The sequence below is a fragment of the Eschrichtius robustus genome, chromosome X (genome assembly GCF_028021215.1).
Source record: "Eschrichtius robustus isolate mEscRob2 chromosome X, mEscRob2.pri, whole genome shotgun sequence".
NCBI lineage: Eukaryota > Metazoa > Chordata > Mammalia > Artiodactyla > Eschrichtiidae > Eschrichtius > Eschrichtius robustus.
The window spans coordinates 79,819,665-79,829,004 of NC_090845.1; positions in this window are offsets into that span (position 1 = coordinate 79,819,665).

Below are 9,340 nucleotides of genomic sequence, written 5' to 3' on the forward strand. Positions count from 1 at the left end.
ACTACAAATAGAACTACCATATGACCCAGCAATCCCACTACTGGGCATATACCCTGAGAAAACCATAGGTCAAGAAGAGTCATGTACCAAAATGTTCATTGCAGCTCTATTTACAATAGCCAGGACATGGAAGCAACCTAAGTGTCCATCATTGGATGAATGGATAAAGAAGATGTGGCACATATATACAATGGAATATTACTCAGCCATAAAAAGAAATGAAATGGAGGTATTTGTAATGAGGTGGATGGAGTTAGAGTCTGTCATACAGAGTGAAGTAAGTCAGAAAGAGAAAAACAAATACAGTATGCTAACACATATATATTGAATCTAAGAAAAAAAAAAAAAGATCATGAAGAACCTAGTGGCAAGATGGGAATAAAGACACAGACCTACTAAAGAATGGACTTGAGGATATGGGGAGGGGGAGGGGTGAGATGTGACAGGGTGAGAGTGTGTCATGGACATATATACACTACCAAATGTAAAATAGATAGCTAGTGGGAAGCAGCTGCATAGCACAGGGAGATCAGCTCGGTGCTTTGTGACTGCCTGGGGGGTGGGATGGGGAGGGTGTGAGGGAGGGAGATGCAGGAGGGAGGAGATATGGGAACGTGTGTATATGTGTAGTTGATTCACTTTGTTATAAAGCAGAAACTAACACACCATTGTGAAGCAATTATACTTCAATAAAGATGTTTAAAATAAATAAATAAATAAAAAACAAACAAAAATGAACAATACAATAAATGAAATAGAAAATAAACTAGAAGGAATCAAGAGCAGAATAACTGAGGCAGAAGAATGGATAAGTGACATGTAAGACAGAATGGTGGAAATCACTGAACAGAATAAAGAAATGAAGACAGCATATGAGACCTCTGGGACAACATTCACAGTATAGGGGTCCCAGAAGAAGAAGAGAGAGAGAAGGACGAAAGAAAATATTTGAAGAGATTATAGTCGAAAACTTCCCTAACATCAGAAGGAAATAGACACCCAAGTCCAAGAACTGCAGAGAGTCCAAGGCAGGATAAACCCAAGGAGAAACACGCTGAGACACATAGTAATCAACTTGACAAAAATTAAAGACAAAGAAAAAATATTAAAAGCAACAAGGGAAAAATGACAAATAACATACAAGGGAACTCCCAGAAGGTTAACAGCTGATTCCTCAGCAGAAACTCTGTACAGAAGGGAGTAGTACAATATATTTAAAGTGATGAAAGGGAAGAACCTACAACCAAGAAAACTCTACCAGCAAGGATCTCATTCAGATTCAATGGAGAAATCAATAGTTTTACAAACTAGCAAAAGCTAAGAGAATTCAGGACCACTCAACCAGCTCTACAACAAATGCTAAAGGAACTTCTCTAAGTGGGAAACACAAGAAAAGAAAAGGACCTACAAAAATAAACCGAAAACAATTAAGAAAATCATAATAGGAACTTACATATCGATAATTATGTTAAATGTGAATGGATTAAATGCTCCAACCAAAAGACACAGACTGCCTGAGTGGATACAAAAACAAAACCTGTATATATGCTGTCTACAAGGGACCCACTTCAGACCTAGGGACACATACAGACTGAAAGCGAAGGGATGGAAAAAGGTATTCCATTCAAATGGAAATCAAAAGAAAGCTGGAGTAGCAATACTCATATCAGATAAAATAGACTTTACAATAAAGAATGTTACAAGAGACAAGGAAGGACACTACATAATGATCAAGGGATCAATCCAAGAAAAGATATAAAAATTATAAATATATATGCACCCAACATAGGAGCACCTCAATACATAAGGCAAATGCTAGCAGGTACAAAAGGGGAAATTGACAGTAATACAATAATAGTGGGGGACTTTAACACCTCACTTGCAAAAATAGACAGATCATCCAGACAGAAAATTACTAAGGAAACACAAGCTTTAAATGACACAATAGATCGGATAGGTTTAATTGATATTTAACAGACATTCCATGCTAAAACAGCAGATTACACTTTCTTCTCAATTCCACATGGAACATTCTCCGAGATAGATCACATTTTGGGTCACAGATCAAGCCTCAGCAAATTTAAGAAAATTGAAATCATATCAAGAATCTTTTCCAACAAAAACACTATGAGATTAGAAATCAATTACAGGCAAAAACCGTAAAAAACAGAAACACATGGAGGTTAAATAATATGCTACTAAATAACCAAGAGATTACTGAAGAATCAAAGAGGAAAATTTAAAAATTCTTAGAAACAAATACAATGAGAACACGATGATCCAAAACCTATGGGATGCAGGAAAAGCAGTTCTAAGAGGAAAGTTTATAGCAATACAATCCTACCTCAAGAAACAAGAAATATTTCAAATAAACAATCTAACCTTACACCTAAAGGAACTAGAGAAAGAAGAACAAACAAAACCCAACGTTAGTAGAGGGAAAGTTATCATAAAGATCAGAGCAGAAATAAATGAAATAGAAACAAAGAAAACAATAGCAAAGATCAATAAAATTAAAATCTGGTTCTTTGAGAAGGTAAACAAAGTTGATAGGCTTTTTGTCAGACTCATCAAGAAGGCAGAGGAATCAAATCAATAAAATTAGTAATGAAAAAGGAGAAGTTACAAAGGACATCACAGAAATGCAAAGCATCATAAGAGACTATTACAAGCAACTATGTGCTAATAAAATGGACAACCTGGAAAAAAGGACAAATTCTGAGAAAGGTATAACTTTCTAAGACTCAACGAGGAAGAAATAGAGAATATGAACAGACCAATCGCAAGTAATGAAATTGAAACTGTGATTAAAAATCTTCCAGCAAACAAAAGTCCAGGACCAGATGGCTTCACAGGTGAATTATATCAAACATTTAGAGAAGAGCTAACACCTATCCTTCTCAAACTCTTCCAAAAGACTGCAGAGGGAGGAACACTCCCAAACTCATTCTACGAGGCCACCATCACCCTGATACCAAAACCAGACAAAGATACTACAAAAAACCAAAATTACCGACCAATATCACTGATGAATACAGACACAAAAATCCTCAACAAAATGCTAGCAAACAGAATCCAACACCACATTAAAAGGATCATACACCATGATCAAGTGTAATTTACCCCAGGGATGCAAAGATTCTTCAATATATGCAAACCAATCAATGTGATACACCATATTAACAAATTGAAGATTAAAGACCATATGATCATCTCAACAGATGCAGAAAAAAGCTTTTGACAAAATTCAACACCCACTTATGATAAAAACTCTCTAGAAAGTGGGCATAGAGGGAACCTACCACAACATAATAAAGGCCATATATGAAAAACCCACAACAAACATCATTCTCAGTGGTGAAAAACTGAAGCCATTTCCTCTAAGATCAGGAAGAAGACAAGGATGTCCACTCCTGTCATTATTATTCAACACAGTTTTGGAAGTCCTAGCCACAGCAATCAGAGCAGATAAAGAAATAAAAGTAATCAAAATTGGAAAAGAAGAAGTAAAACTGGCACTCTTTGCAGATGACATGATACTATACATAGAGAGGCCCAAAGATGCCACCAGAAAACTATTAGAGCTAATCAATGAATTTGGTAAAGTTGCAGGATATAAAATAAATTCACAGAAATCTCTTGCATTTCTATACACTAACAACAAAAGATCAGAAAGAGAAACCAAGGAAACAGTCCCATTCACCACTGAAACAAAAAGAATGATACTTAGGAATAAACCTACCTAAGGATGTAAAAGACCTGTACTCAGAAAACTATAAGACACTGATGAAAGAAATCAAAGATGACACAAACAGATGGAGAGACATACCATGTTCCTGGATTGGAAGAATCAATATTATGAAAATGACTATACTACCCAAAGCAATCTACAAATTAAATGCAATCCCTATCAAATTACCAATGACATTTTTTACAGAACTAGGACAAAAAATCTTAAAATTTGTATGGAGACACAAAAGACCCTGAATAGGCAAAGCAATCTTGAGAAAAAAAAATGGAGCTGGAGGAATCAGACTCCCTGACTTCAGACTATACTACAAAGCTACAATAATCAAGACAATATGGTACTGGCACAAAAACAGAAATACAGATCAATGGAACAGGATAGAATGCTAAGAGATAAACCCATGCACCTATGGTCAACTGATCTATGACAAAGGAGGCAAGGATATAAAATGGTGAAAAGCCAGTCTCTTTAATAAGTGGTGCTGGGAATACTGGACAGCTACATGTAAAAGGATGAAATTAGAACAGTCCCTTACACCATACACAAAAATAAACCCTAAATGGATTAAAGACCTAAATGTAAGACCGGACACTATAAAACTCTTAGAGGAAAACATAGGAAGAACACTCTTTGACGTAAATCACAGCAAGATCTTTTTTGACCCACCGCCTAAAGTAATGGAAATAAAAACAGAAATAAACATCAGACCTAATGAAACTTCAAAGCTTTTGCACAGCAAAGGATACCATAAACAAGACGAAAAGACAACCCTCAGAATGGGAGAAAATATTTGCAAACAAATTAACAGACAAAGGATTAATCTCCAAAATATATAAACAGATCATGTAGCTCAATATCAAAAAACAAAAAACCCAATAAAAAAATGGGCAGAACACCTAGACATTTCTCCAAAGAAGACATACAGATGGCCAAAAGGAACATGAAAAGCTGCTCAATATTGCTAGTTATTAGACAAATGCAAATCAAAACTTCAATGTGGTATCACCTCAAAACGGTTAGAATGGGCATCATCAGAAAATCTAAAAACAATAAATGTTGGAGAGGGTGTGTAGGAAAGCAAACCCTCTTGCACTGTAGGTGGGAATATAAATTGTTACAGCCACTATGGATAATAGTATGAAGGTTCCTTAAAAAACTAAAATTAGAATTACCATATGACCCAGCAATCCCACTACTGGGCATATACCCAGAGAAAACCATAATTCAAAAAGACACATGCACCCCAGGGTTCATTGCAGCACTATTTACAATAGCTAGGTCATGGAAGCAACCTAAATGTCCATTGACAGACGAATGGATAAAGAAGACATGGTACGGGGCTTCCCTGGTGGCACAGTGGTTGAGAATCTGCCTGCCAATGCAGGGGACACGAGTTCGAGCCCTGGTCTGGGAAGATCCCACATGCCGTGGAGCAACTGGGCACATGAGCCACAATTACTGAGTCTGCGCGTCTGGAACCTGTGCTCCGCAACAAGAGAGGCTGCGATAGTGAGAGGCCTGTGCACCGCGATGAAGACTGGCACCCACTTGCTGAAACTAGAGAAAGCCCTTGCACAGAAACGAGGACTCAACACAGCCATAAATAAATAAATAAATTAAATTAAAAAAAAAAAGAAGATATGGTACATATATACAGTGGAATATTACTCAGCTGTAAAAAGGAATGAAATTGTGCCATTTGTAGAGACGTGGATGGACCTAGAGACTGTCATACAGAGTCAAGTAGTCAGAAAGAGAAAAACAAATATCGTATATTAATGCATATATGTGGAATCTAAAAAAATGGTACAGATGAACCAGTTTGCAAGGCAGAAATAGAGACACAGATGTAGAGAACAAATGTATGCACACCAAGGGTGGAACGTGAGGGGTGGGGGGTGGGATGAATTGGAAGTTTGGGATTGACATATATACAGTATTATATATAAAATAGATAACTAATAAGAACTTGCTGTATAGCACAGGGAACTCCATTTCACTGTACAGTAGAAACTAACACAACATTGTAAAACAACTATACCCCAATTTAAAAAAATTATAATAACAAACAAAAAAACTTAAAAAGGACGAAATGAGAGAGTGGCATTGACATATACACACTACCAAATGTAAAATAGATATTTAGTGGGAAGCAGCCACATAGCACAGAGAGATCAGCTAGGTGCTTTGTGACCACCTAGAGGGGTGGAATAGGGAGGGTGGGAGGGAGACGCAAGAGGTAGGGGATATGGGGATATATGTATACATATAGTTGATTCACTTTTTTATACAGCAGAAACTAACACAACATTGTAAAGTAATTATACTCCAATAAAGATGTTAGAAAAAAAACAAAGAAAAGAAAATATGTATGCCATATCTTCTCACAACTAAAGGCTACCTCTTTTCTAAGTTAAAATTAATTAAAGAAAGAGATAGAGAGAAAATAATTGTAAGTTTTCTTTGTGGCAGTATTATATTCATTCCACTAAGGTGAAATCAGTAATCCCTGTACTTTTAAAATTTGTGAGTACCAATCAGTTATCATTTCAAAATCAATTTTTTCTTTACAAATGTTGCTTGAAATAGCCTTAGATACCATTTTCATATTTTTCAAAAATGGCATTTAATTTTTGAGACTATTATATGTCATGCTCCTTCAATATCAAACTCTGGAGGAAAATTAAATATACCTACCAAACACTCTACAATTCACCCCAATATAATAACTATTTTCCTGTGTTTCAGATTGTTTATACTATTTCAAACCACTCAGGTTGTAGGGGTCATATTAGTCTTACTTTCACAAGTATTTATTGAAGCGCTGTCTAATTTTTGTTGAAGTCCAGGATTCATGCAGGAGAGTCATTGCAAGTGAAATCTACAAAGACAAGGCAGATACTAACATTTAGTGAGTGTTTTCCTGGTACTGGCACTGTTAAAATTCTTTTATATTAACTGACATAATCCTTACATAAGACTGTTAGGTATGTCCATTAAAAATAAAGAAAGTGAGGCACACAGAACTTTAGCCACTTTCCAGAGAGTACACAGAGCAGTAGAACAGGGATTTGAACCCAAGAACTATTAACAATCATTAAGCTCTGGAGTCTATATGTAATTACAGTCCTTAGATCAGTGACTCACAAACATTGCTTCTTATCAGCCTCCCAGAAGGAGCAGTAATATTTCTTTTTGGTATTTCTGATGTGAGACCTGGAAATCTGTTTTCCTACAGAAGTATGTCAGGTTATTATAATAACAAGATGGGTTTTGAAACACCTGGCTTAGGTCATTTCAGAAACTTAATCAGCACCAGAATTTCCTATGGATGGTACCAGTATTCTCTACCTCATTCAAAGGAGGAAAGAATGCATTTTCTAGTGGAAAATAAGAAAGATTTGGTTTCAAGTCCAAGTCTGGTCAATATAAAATGTTAGAAAAACTTCATTTTCTATTTGGGCCTGTCACTGGACTGTGATCATGCTTGTAACAAAATAGCTTCAACCAAGGAGGTCAACGGAAGGCCCAGACCAGCAATCTCTGTTCCACGATTAGTAAGCAAAGAATTGCAAACTACCACATTAAGCTTAAGCACCAAGAAAAGTTTATTTAAGCATAGGTACACTCTCAGAGAAAGAGAGAGAGAGCGGGCTGATTCTGCGAATTGAAAGCAGCATTCCTATACGGGCTTAAGGGGGCTTTTAGGGAGAATTTTGCAGGGAGGTGGGGGTGAGTGACAGGGGATCATTATTTGATTGACAGTCCCGAGCTATGTAACAAGTTTACTGCTGCGCATGCTCTTACTTTGAATCGCTAAGAAACGCCCACTCGGTGGGGCGGGCGGGCAAAGCCACATGTACATTTTATTATAATTATGGTATAATGAGTTTGGGTTTACTATAGGTTATACACCTGTCTGGTCTGGGCATGCGCAGCCCCGGGAAGTTCCCTCGTCTTACTGTGCCCCTCTTTATCAGGATAAGCTGCCCACCACGTGACTATAGTTTCACCTCTTCTGGGTGGGGTCAAGGGAGAGTCCCCAGATGTCTGGTTGTGTGACTCGATTTCTTCTTCTTGTCTTTCTCACCACTGTCACCTCCTTGCTATTAATGTCTGACTAACAGGCCTAAAGTGTTTTTTCCCCACAGTCACTCGAGAATGAGAAATATGTGGTCTCTTTATCTCTTATCCGGGCAGAGCTCAGCTCCTCCTAGCTCCTGCTATTATCTTTATCTTGGAGTGTCTGTCCACAGGGGACAAACTCCAGCTGCTCAGCCTGGGGCCCATCTATCTCTTTCCTCATAACCCATTAGCTTGATGGAGTTACCTGCCCTGTTCTTTTAGGTAGAATTTAATATTCTTGTAAAGATAAGAGATTTGACAGCCAGGAGAATATTTTTCTTTTTTACAGGTTTTCAGAGTACCCATATGTTAACTGAATTTGTTCTTAACATGGAGAATAAAGCCTTTCCTAGTTTTAAATAACTATTCCTTTTATTGCTCAATTATGTTAATTTATAAACAGTTGACACTATACACTTTTGTTGTGTTCAACTTTGTTGGCATTTTTGATGTTTTTGTGAGACACTGTGAGAGGTTGTTTCTTTACTATTGTCATTTTCAAAGTATGATTATTAAAAAATGATGGGAAAAATAGCACTTTCATTCTGAGGAAATGGTGGTTCAAATGAATATTTCAACCAAACTTCATTTTCATTTGTATTGAGTTGTAAATTTTCACTGAACTTCATTTCTATCTAGTAACAGGAATATCTTCAACCAGAAAACCATAAACCTTCAAATTGTTTCTGAAAAATGCTCTTTCATAATGATGGCATACCTCATAAAGGTCTTTTCACCTCAGCTTTTAAGTTATTTACATTGTCTAGTTAAAAACCACACACTTTAGGAAGGATGTAAAAGGCTAAGTAACTTTCTACCTAATGTTAAAAAGCAAAGTCTTCCCAGCAAAGGTTATTTTCTCTGTGCCTTTATTTACAGTACTGCTGTTTTATTCATATCATATTAATTAAAACTAAACTTCATTTACACAAATAGACCATAAAAATAAAAGGAAGATTTTGACCTATACAGTGTACTATTATATATTGTGCAAGTGAAATGTTAAATTATGCAATTTTAGTATGAAATGTACAATTTTGTTTTATTATCACAGTTTTGATTGATAGTACATGAGTGATGGCTCTTGCCATCATAAATTTGAATTTTAAAACATTTTTAACTCCAAATTATGAAAAATGTAGCCAACTAGAACAGATTTTCATATTTAGGAGTATGGAAAACAAACAACTATCAAAATGATCTAAGCTTTCAATATTATTATTTTTGTTGTTAATTATTTTAATAGCTTTTTTGTAACTGTTTCCGCTTAGAAACATTTGGGAAAATATGAAGAATTAGGCATTTCATGCTTTAGAAAAAAAAAAAAAAGAAGGATATTCTCTTTACTGATATATTGCTCTCACATTGAATCTTTTACATGATGATCTCAAAGTCTTTGTTTACTTAATTATTGATATAGAAAATACCTTATCAAGGTGAATTATTCATATTATTCACCTCTTTTCT